This window comes from Lissotriton vulgaris, chromosome 2_2 (genome assembly GCF_964263255.1).
Source record: "Lissotriton vulgaris chromosome 2_2, aLisVul1.2, whole genome shotgun sequence".
Classification (NCBI taxonomy): Eukaryota; Metazoa; Chordata; class Amphibia; order Caudata; family Salamandridae; genus Lissotriton; species Lissotriton vulgaris.
Window position 1 is genome coordinate 29221998 of NC_141688.1, and position 8937 is coordinate 29230934.

The 8937-nt window shown below is 50.6% G+C and overlaps 1 pseudogene; it reads left to right on the forward strand.

Moving 5' to 3' along the window:
* The first annotated feature begins 545 nt into the window (after positions 1 to 545).
* LOC147728967 (heterogeneous nuclear ribonucleoprotein L-like) lies at positions 546 to 5466 on the forward strand (annotated as a pseudogene).
* The last annotated feature ends 3471 nt before the right edge of the window (positions 5467 to 8937 follow it).

The following is an 8937-nucleotide window of genomic DNA, read 5'->3' on the forward strand; positions in this document are numbered from 1 at the left end:
ACCTCCAACAAAAGTACTATAGAAGGCAGGTCCTATTACCTACATCAGATAATGGGGATGAGAAGGTGACATGTCCAAAGAAGGCTTCAGGCTACAGACTGTGGTCACAGCTTTAGGCATTTCTGTACTCCACCCCCTAATGTAACTAATTTCTATGATTCACAATAATTCTATTTATCTCAGCTTATTCAGATGTAAAGCAGCTTATACCTATCAGTATGCTAGTATGTGGAACACTGCTCGAGCACACCAACTGCATTTTGCTGTCACTTTTCTAGGCTACTCTGTCAATTACTGTACTCGACGGTCTTTCGGAAACCCTTGCTGCCTGCACGGTGCCTGACTGCTACACACTGTCTCTGAAGTATTTGCTTGAATATCACAGTTCTTTGAGGAGCGCTGAAACCTCTCCACGATACCTCAATCCTGAGCAAATCAACAGGACCATGACTTCGGCGCCGGGCAACTGACGGACAACTCAAGGAAGACAATATTATGGCAATGACAGTGGTCGCACATCTAATAGGTAGAAGACGGATGGCTGCGATTTCGGTGGGAATACTGCTGGTGGGGAAGGTAACTATGAAGACCCACACAACACTGCAGTTTCCCCCGTCGTACATGTCCTCGGCCTGATGGATGGTGTGGTTGAAGCAGACTTGGTGGAAGCATTGCAGGAGTTTGGACCCATCAGTTATGTGGTAGTGATGCCTAAGAAAAGACAGGCCCTGGTGAAGTTTGAAGATGTCATTGCTGCATGCAACGCTGTGAACTATGCTGCAGACAACCACATCTAAATCGCAGGGCAGCCAGTCTTTGTGAATTATTTGACAAGCCAGAACATTTCTCGTCCTGGTGATCCCAGTGATGATACAAGAGGTGTCAACAACGTGCTTCTTCTAACCATCCTCAACCCAATCTATTCAATTACCACGGATGTTCAGCTTTTCCCGCCACCCTAGCCCGCGGCCCCGCCCCCCCGCCAGCCGATTGGCTCTCGATCCCGCCTCCCCGCAGACGCTCCCGACCAGCTCCCTTCTTATGACGTCCCCAGAGCGTCCGCGCAGTGGACGCGCGCAGCGGGAGCACCGATTGAGCGCCGAAGGTGCGCCAAAGGTAAGCCCGTCTACGCCCGTCCGCGCCTGGACCGCGCCCAGTGCCAGGACCCCTAGCCCCCGCAGAGGCCACCCCTCCCGCCGGACGTACGACGCCGCCACCCTCAACGCACTCAACACCGGCCGAGCCCCGGGATGCTACCGAGCCACTCCGAGACGCACCCACAGACCCTTCAGCTGCCACGCCTGCAAGTTCACATGCATACGGACCTGCACTACACCAGCACCCACCAAGCCGAACACCAGCAGCAACCACCTGAAGTGCATCCTGCTCAACACCCGCTCCGTCCACAGACACGCCGTTCAACTCTGGAACCTCCTCGACACCACATCTCCAGACGTCGCCTTCCTCACGGAAACCTGCATGAACGCCTCCTCAGCGCCCGACATCGCCATCGCCATCCCGGACGGATACAAGATCACCCGGGGGGACCGCGTCAACCAGACGGGAGGAGGCATCGCCATGATCCACAGGAACACCATCCACATCACGACCAACACCGACGACACCCTGACAACCGCCGAACACCTGCACTTCCAGATCCACACCGACCCCAAGACCACCCTCAGAGGCACCCTGATCTACCGTCCCCCGGGACCCCGCACACAATTCAGCGAAGACATCGCCGACTTCATCAGCCCGCTTGCCCTCCCCTCCGCTGACTACATCCTCCTCGGGGACCTCAACTTCCACCTGGAGAACAACAATGACCGCAACACCACCACCCTGCTTGACAACCTCGTCAACCTCGGACTGGTGACCACCCCCACCCACCTCGCCGGACACACACTCGATGCCGTATTTTCATCCAGCAAAGACATCGCCTTCAGCCACGCCACCGGACTCCACTGGACGGACCACAGCTGCGTCCACTTCAGCTTCAGAAGGACCACGATCCACCACCACCAGCAACAGGTTGCACGAAGAAGCTGGAACAAGATCACGGCTGACCAGCTCACCGCAGCCCAGAACCAGCACCCTCCCGCCAGTTCCGCGAACCCCAGCCAGGCCGCCGACAACCTCACGAAGTGGATCAGCAACTGCGCAGACGACCTCGCCCCACTGAGGACCCCGCCCAGCAGACCCGGCAGCAAGAAAGCATCCTGGTTCACCGACGAACTCAAGAGCTCCAAGAAGAACTGCCGAGCTCTCGAGAAAGCATGGAGAAGAGACCCAACACCGGACAACATGACCACCCTCAAGCTCGCCACTCGAAAACACCATCAACTGATTCGCGCCACCAAGAAAACATCATTCAAGGAAAGACTGGACAACAACGCACACAACAGCAAGGAACTCTTCAACATCGTGAAAGAGCTCTCCAACCCCAACGCCGGAATCAACAACATCACCCCATCACAAGACCTCTGCAACTCCCTCGCCTCCTACTTCCACAACAAGATCGCTGACATACACAACAGCTTCAGCACACAACCAACGCTCCCCACGACCGCACCAACGCCCCCCACCACCACCCTCAGCGCCTGGACCCCAATCAACACCGAAGACACCATCCGCACAATGAACTCCATCCACTCCGGATCTCCAACCGACCCCTGCCCTCACCACGTCTTCAACAGAGCCGACGACGCCATCGCACCCCAGCTACGGGACATCATCAACGCCTCCTTCGACACCGCAACCTTCCCTGATAGCTGGAAGCACGCCGAACTCCGCGCTCTACTAAAGAAACCAACAGCAGACCCCACCGAACTCAAGAACTACCGCCCCATCTCGCTCCTCCCGTTTCCAGCCAAAGTCATCGAGAAGACAGTCAACAAGCAGCTGGCCGCCTTCCTCGAGACGAATGGATCCCTCGACCCCTCACAGTCGGGCTTCAGGGCCAACCACAGCACAGAGACCGCCCTCATTGCTGCCACCGATGACATCCGTGCCCTGCTTGACAACGGAGAAACAGCGGCCCTCATCCTCCTAGACCTCTCCGCGGCATTCGACACTGTCTGCCACCGCACCCTAGTGCAACGCCTCAGGAACGTCAGAATCCAGGAGAAGGCACTGGAATGGATCATCTCCTTCCTCGCTGGAAGAACACAGAGAGTACGCCTACCCCCGTGCAGGTCAGAGGCCACCGAAGTCATCTGCGGCGTTCCTCAAGGCTCCTCGCTCAGCCCCACCCTCTTCAATGTCTACATGAGCCCCCTTGCGGCCATTGCACGCCAACACAACCTCAACATCATCTCCTACGCCGACGACACACAGCTGATCCTCTCCCTGACCAACGACCCCGCCAGAGCCGACCTACACGAAGGGATGAAACACTTAGCCGAATGGATGATGACCAGCCGCCTGAAACTGAACTCAGATAAGACGGAAGTTCTCATCCTGGGCTCCTCGCCCTCCGCCTGGGACGACTCCTGGTGGCCACCCGCCCTGGGCTCCGCACCCAAACCAACAGACCACGCACGCAACCTGGGCTTCATCCTGGACTCCTCCCTCTCCATGACCAGACAAGTCAACGCCGTCTCCTCGTCTTGTTTCAACATCCTGCGCATGCTACGTAAGATCTTCCGGTGGATCCCCACTGAGACCAGGAAGACGGTCACCCAGGCCCTCGTCACCAGCCGTCTGGACTACGGCAACGCCCTCTACGCCGGAACCACCGCCAAGCTCCAGAAGAGACTCCAGCGAATCCAGAACGCCTCAGCAAGACTCATCCTCGACATCCCCAGACGAAGCCACATCTCCAGACACCTGAGAGACCTGCACTGGCTCCCGGTCAACAAGAGAATCACCTTCTGCCTCCTCACCCACGCACACAAAGCCCTGAACAACCAAGGCCCGAGTTACCTCAACAGCCGCCTCAACTTCTACGCTCCCACACGCCACCTTCGATCGACCAGCCACGCATCCGAAGAGCCACAACAGGAGGAAGATCCTTCTCCCACCTGGCCGCCAAGACTTGGAACTCCCTCCCGACCCACCTCCGAGACCACCTCGCCTTCAGGAAGCAGCTCAAGACCTGGCTGTTCGAGCAGTAGCGGACCCCCCCTCCCCAAGCGCCTTGAGACCCTCCGGGTGAGTAGTGCACTATATAAATGCTATGATTGATTGATTGATACACCATTTGTAACCTCTGTGGTCCTGTTCAGAGGATTGTCATCTTTAGAAAAAAAGGTGTTCAGTCGATGGTGGAGTTCGACTCTGTTTAAAGTGCGCAAAGAGCGAAGTCATCTCTAAATGGGGCAGATATATACTCCAGCTGCTGCACTCTAAAGATAGAGTATGCCAAGCCAACACGGCAGAATGTGTTCAGGAACGACCAAGACACCTGGGATTACACAAATCCCAACCTGAATTGCCAATGAGACACTGGCAATAACCCCAACAAGCGCCAAAGGCAGCCACCCTTGCTTGGTGATCATCCAGCAGAATATGGTAAGGCTGGACTTGGACCAGCTATGGGTGGGCCTCATGGTGCCTATCATGGGCACTATGACGATGGATACGGTCCCCCAGCACCTCACTATGAAGGAAGACAAATGAGTACCCCCTTCTGCATCTGACCCACCTCCTCGTCCTAGACCACGGAGCTTTCAACCTCAGTACGGAGGGCATCCGCCCCCACTCCCGCCTCCGCAAGAGTTTGGCCCACATGCAGACAGTTCCGTTCTGATGGTTTATGGTTTGGAGCCTTCCAAGATAAACTGTGATCGAGTCTTCAATGTGTTCTGTCTTTATGGAAATGTGGAGAAGGTTAAATTCATGAAGAGTACACCTGGAGCTGCCATGGTAGAGATGTCCGACGGTTATGCTGTAGATCGCGCCCTCACCCACCTAAACAACAACTTCATGTTTTGACAGAAACTCAACGTTTGTGTTTCTAAGCAGCATGGTATCATGCTGGGCCAGTCGTATGTACTCGAAGATGGTTCGTGCAGCTTTAAGAATTTCAGCGGCTCTCGGAATAACAGGTTTTCCACACCGGAACAAGCAGCAAAGAATAGGATACAGCACCCTAGCATCATCCTTCATTTCTTCAATGCACCTCAGGAAGTGACAGCGGACAACTTCTACGAGATTTGCGAAGAGTTGGGTGTAAAGAAGCCAAGTTCAGTCAAGGTGTTTAGTAGAAAAAGTGCACGGAGTTCTTCAGGCTTGCTGGAATGGGATGAAAAAAATGACGCTGTGGAAACGCTGAGCGTATTAAACCACTTTCAGATAAAAACCCAAGTGGGCCTTACCCATACACCCTGAAACTCTGCTTTTCCACGACTCAGCATGCATCTTCTCAGCCTAGGTGCAGCCACCCTGACATTGACCCTTTTGTGATTGTTATGTTTCCTCTTTTATAATATGAAGATTTAGTAGCCAGGTGTTAATCGTGCTGTTGGATGTTGAAGTAAAACTGTTTAAAAACCTAATTTCTTAACTCTGTAAATTAGTTTTATTTGTGCTGCCAGTGTTAGCATCACATTACAATAAAAGAAACTTGGTCTTAAAAAAAAAAATCTAAAAAAAATCAAGAGGGCCATTCTCAACCATGCCATCAAGCAACATAATTTGAGCATGTAAGCGTGAGAGAGAACGCAACAGCAGTACAGAGTTGTTCATGTCAATTTCTTCTGGTATCGAAGAAGGCTTTACAGCATTACATGCCACAGGCTCTGTAACCCTGATTTCTTCAAATATTTAATAGTGTAGAAGCAAATAATGGGTGTGTTCTGTTAGATCATGAGTGTTGTCTGTCACAAAAGTAAACCAGAAGTACTGTGGACCGCACGGCCAGGAGAAGATCCAAAATGCCCTCAAAGTCAAGACAGTTAACTTCCTGTTAAGGCACTGATCAGCAGGCTACCTCAATTTTAAGCCGGGCACAAAAGAACTCGCCACACACGACTGAGGAACAATCTGATGGAACAAAAAGGACAATATGGTCCTAACAAAAACATTAATTAGAAAATATAAAGTTATAAATGGTAAACAACATTTGTAAAATATAGTGATTTGGAGCCATGCATGCGCACAAGTGCTGTACAGTTGCCCAACAAATTAGGGTTTGCACCATTATACTGCCCAGTCGCCAAGGTGCAACAGTTCAAGGGGCATTTATTTCCCAGGAGCTTAAATCTGTGAATTTGTAGGATATTGAGACACATTGTCGTAATTGCTCTGAACTAGTGTAATTTATTATATGCGTGGTGATAAAGGAACTGCGGTTCTATGAAATAATGAAATGAAGACAGCTGTGAATTCACGACCCTTTGATTAAGAATCTTCTATTGGATTCCTTTTGGAATCATTACTTGTTACAAATTCATTTTTGCTGTAGTTCTCACTGCTCTATATGTCCTCATGATGACTTAACAAATCACTATGGCCGAAACCCTATTGACAGGTCCTTTGGCAGATCAAAAGGAAGCATTTATTGCACTATTTTCCTTTTATAATATGAACAAACATTTGGATTGTTCTTTTCTCTGCCATTGTGTGTTTTTGCTTACACTGTACTTTTTTGATATAGGTTTGTCCAGTGTAACTTTGTGAGCAAATAAAGTATGTCTGTTTATGTATTGGATTTTGTATTGTATTGTATTCTTCACTAAGAGTAATTTGAATCACAATTTTTTTTCTACTTTTAGAGAAATCTCTTGTGGGTACCTCTTTTTCTTTGACTTAAAACTGTACGTTTTTGGTTTAGTTAAGTTGTGTATGAGGTTTATTTTATAATTTTATCCCTGAACCATTGTCATTTTAATATTTATTATCCCTGACTAGCCTAGAACATGCACTGGTGGATATTGGTCACTTACTTCTCACTATCTGCTAACAGTGACTGTGATGAGCTGTTTGTTTTGCTACTTATGAACACTAATAAACCGATTTTAAAACAGGTATTCATAGGAAAAAATGAAAAGCTACTGTCATGTTTAAAATAAAGCAGCCGTTACGTTATATGCAGTACACATACCTGTAAAGCAATGGCGCATGACGCATGTAGGCCTTAGAATAAATATAAAACTTGCACACACGTGCACCAGTACGCCGTCATTCTCGCTACTTCATTCACCCAATGACAGATGTTTTTAGGTCTCGCCTGCGTTGCAGCACATGCGTTGATCCCCTTGGCGAGATCTACTGTCGTTGGTTTTCTGTCCGGTTTCTTTGGAAGTGGGGTTGGTGACCGCCGTGTCTCCCTTAGGCCCCGTCAACTCACCAAGCGTTGCAGCGCATGCTCGCTGCGTCTCTGCACGTTGTGTCCTTGCCTCACGCTCAGAGCCCCCCTTCTTTGAGAGGCTTGCTGTCTCTTCCTCTTGCTCGCCCGCTTTTACTTTCACAAAGGCAGCACGTCGCACTTTAACATTAGCGGCTGGAGTTGCTCTTCGAAGGCCTTTTAGCGCAGGCAGATGCGTGCAGAAGGCTCATTTCTTATTGTTATTTGGCACAAATAGCACGGCGCTACCGGCCATTTGTGGGCAGCGCATTCGAGGGTGACGTTTCAAATAGTTGAGATTTCCGTGACACATGGTGGTTCCTGCTGTCATCGGCGCAGTTCTCTGCACAGCCATGTAGGGTAAAATTAGGCCCTCACCCCCTGCAGAATGTGGTGAGGGGCCACCGAGTCTCCCATAACATAAGCCATATATATGTAATGTGTTATCACTGAGCAATGAACGAACCCTTCTGTGTGCATGTAGATACATCAGTCCCGGGCAGGTTCGAATCGCAGTAGTGGCGGTTCTGCCTTTCATCCTCCTGAAGTGAATAAAACGGTGGTAACCTAGATTATTCAAAACCCTTTGATAACAAACAACGTATCGCCAGACATCTATGTGTTGTATTTCAGCTACTAATTGTACCCAGGATGGTGAAGGACTACGTCACCTTCACATGACGCCAGAGCGCTGACGTGAAGTTCTAACCTGCTTGTGAACTGGAGTGAGGCACAGTGGCAGCTGTGTGACATCTGGTTTGTGAGTAATTCCTCCACCAACCCCCTGTAACATGTGCTTCCCCACTGGTTTAGGTTTTGTTTTTGTGGGGGGGGGGGGGAGGCAAGGGATGTTTCTTGTGGCTCAAAGCATGCAGCTGGTGGCAGTCCATGGACAGATTGCAGTGACCCGGCAAAGGCCCGCGCACGGCTCTAACTGCTGGAGTTGAAGTGTTGTGTTGGTGAGGAAAGAGGTGCATTGGAAGAGCCCTGTTTGGACTCTAGTGCTGGAACAGCAGTGTGCTGCAGACCAGGACTGATGTGGTTTGGCAAAGCCGCGAGTGGGTCACCGCGGAAAAACAGTACATTTGCAGATGATTTTATTTTTGGAAAGTTTTATATAAAGGTGAACGAGGGTGTGCAGGAGATATTTTTCCTTGTGGTTGAGTCGCCTGCTCCTCTCTACACACTGCCAGCTCCTGATGTGATGGCACTTCGGTGAACACGAGAACGTCACCCTGCAGGTTGTGCGTATACTCTGCCCTGCATGTTTTCCATCTGGGCATATTGTGCCCATTTGCCGTGCCAGGCTTATACTTGTGCCCAGTGTTGCACATAAATAATGTGCTACTTTATGCTTGCTGCCCTGCGTGAACTGTGGGTTAGGTAACAATTTGGTGCAAACCGTGAACTCGGTGCTGGGCAGGCAGCCTACACTAGGTCTCCACTACGTGCTGTGGATGCACACGGTTGCCCAGCTCTGTACTCACCACGGAGAATATATATTTAGAGATGCACATGCACTCAGCGTTGCCCTACATTTAAGCGCTGCTTCCGTCCCAGTTCATTTTTCAATCTTCTCTCATACTTCCCCCACCTTTTGCACTGACTTCCGCCACTCATTCTGTCACCCTCATCTCTCTGGTTCGCCA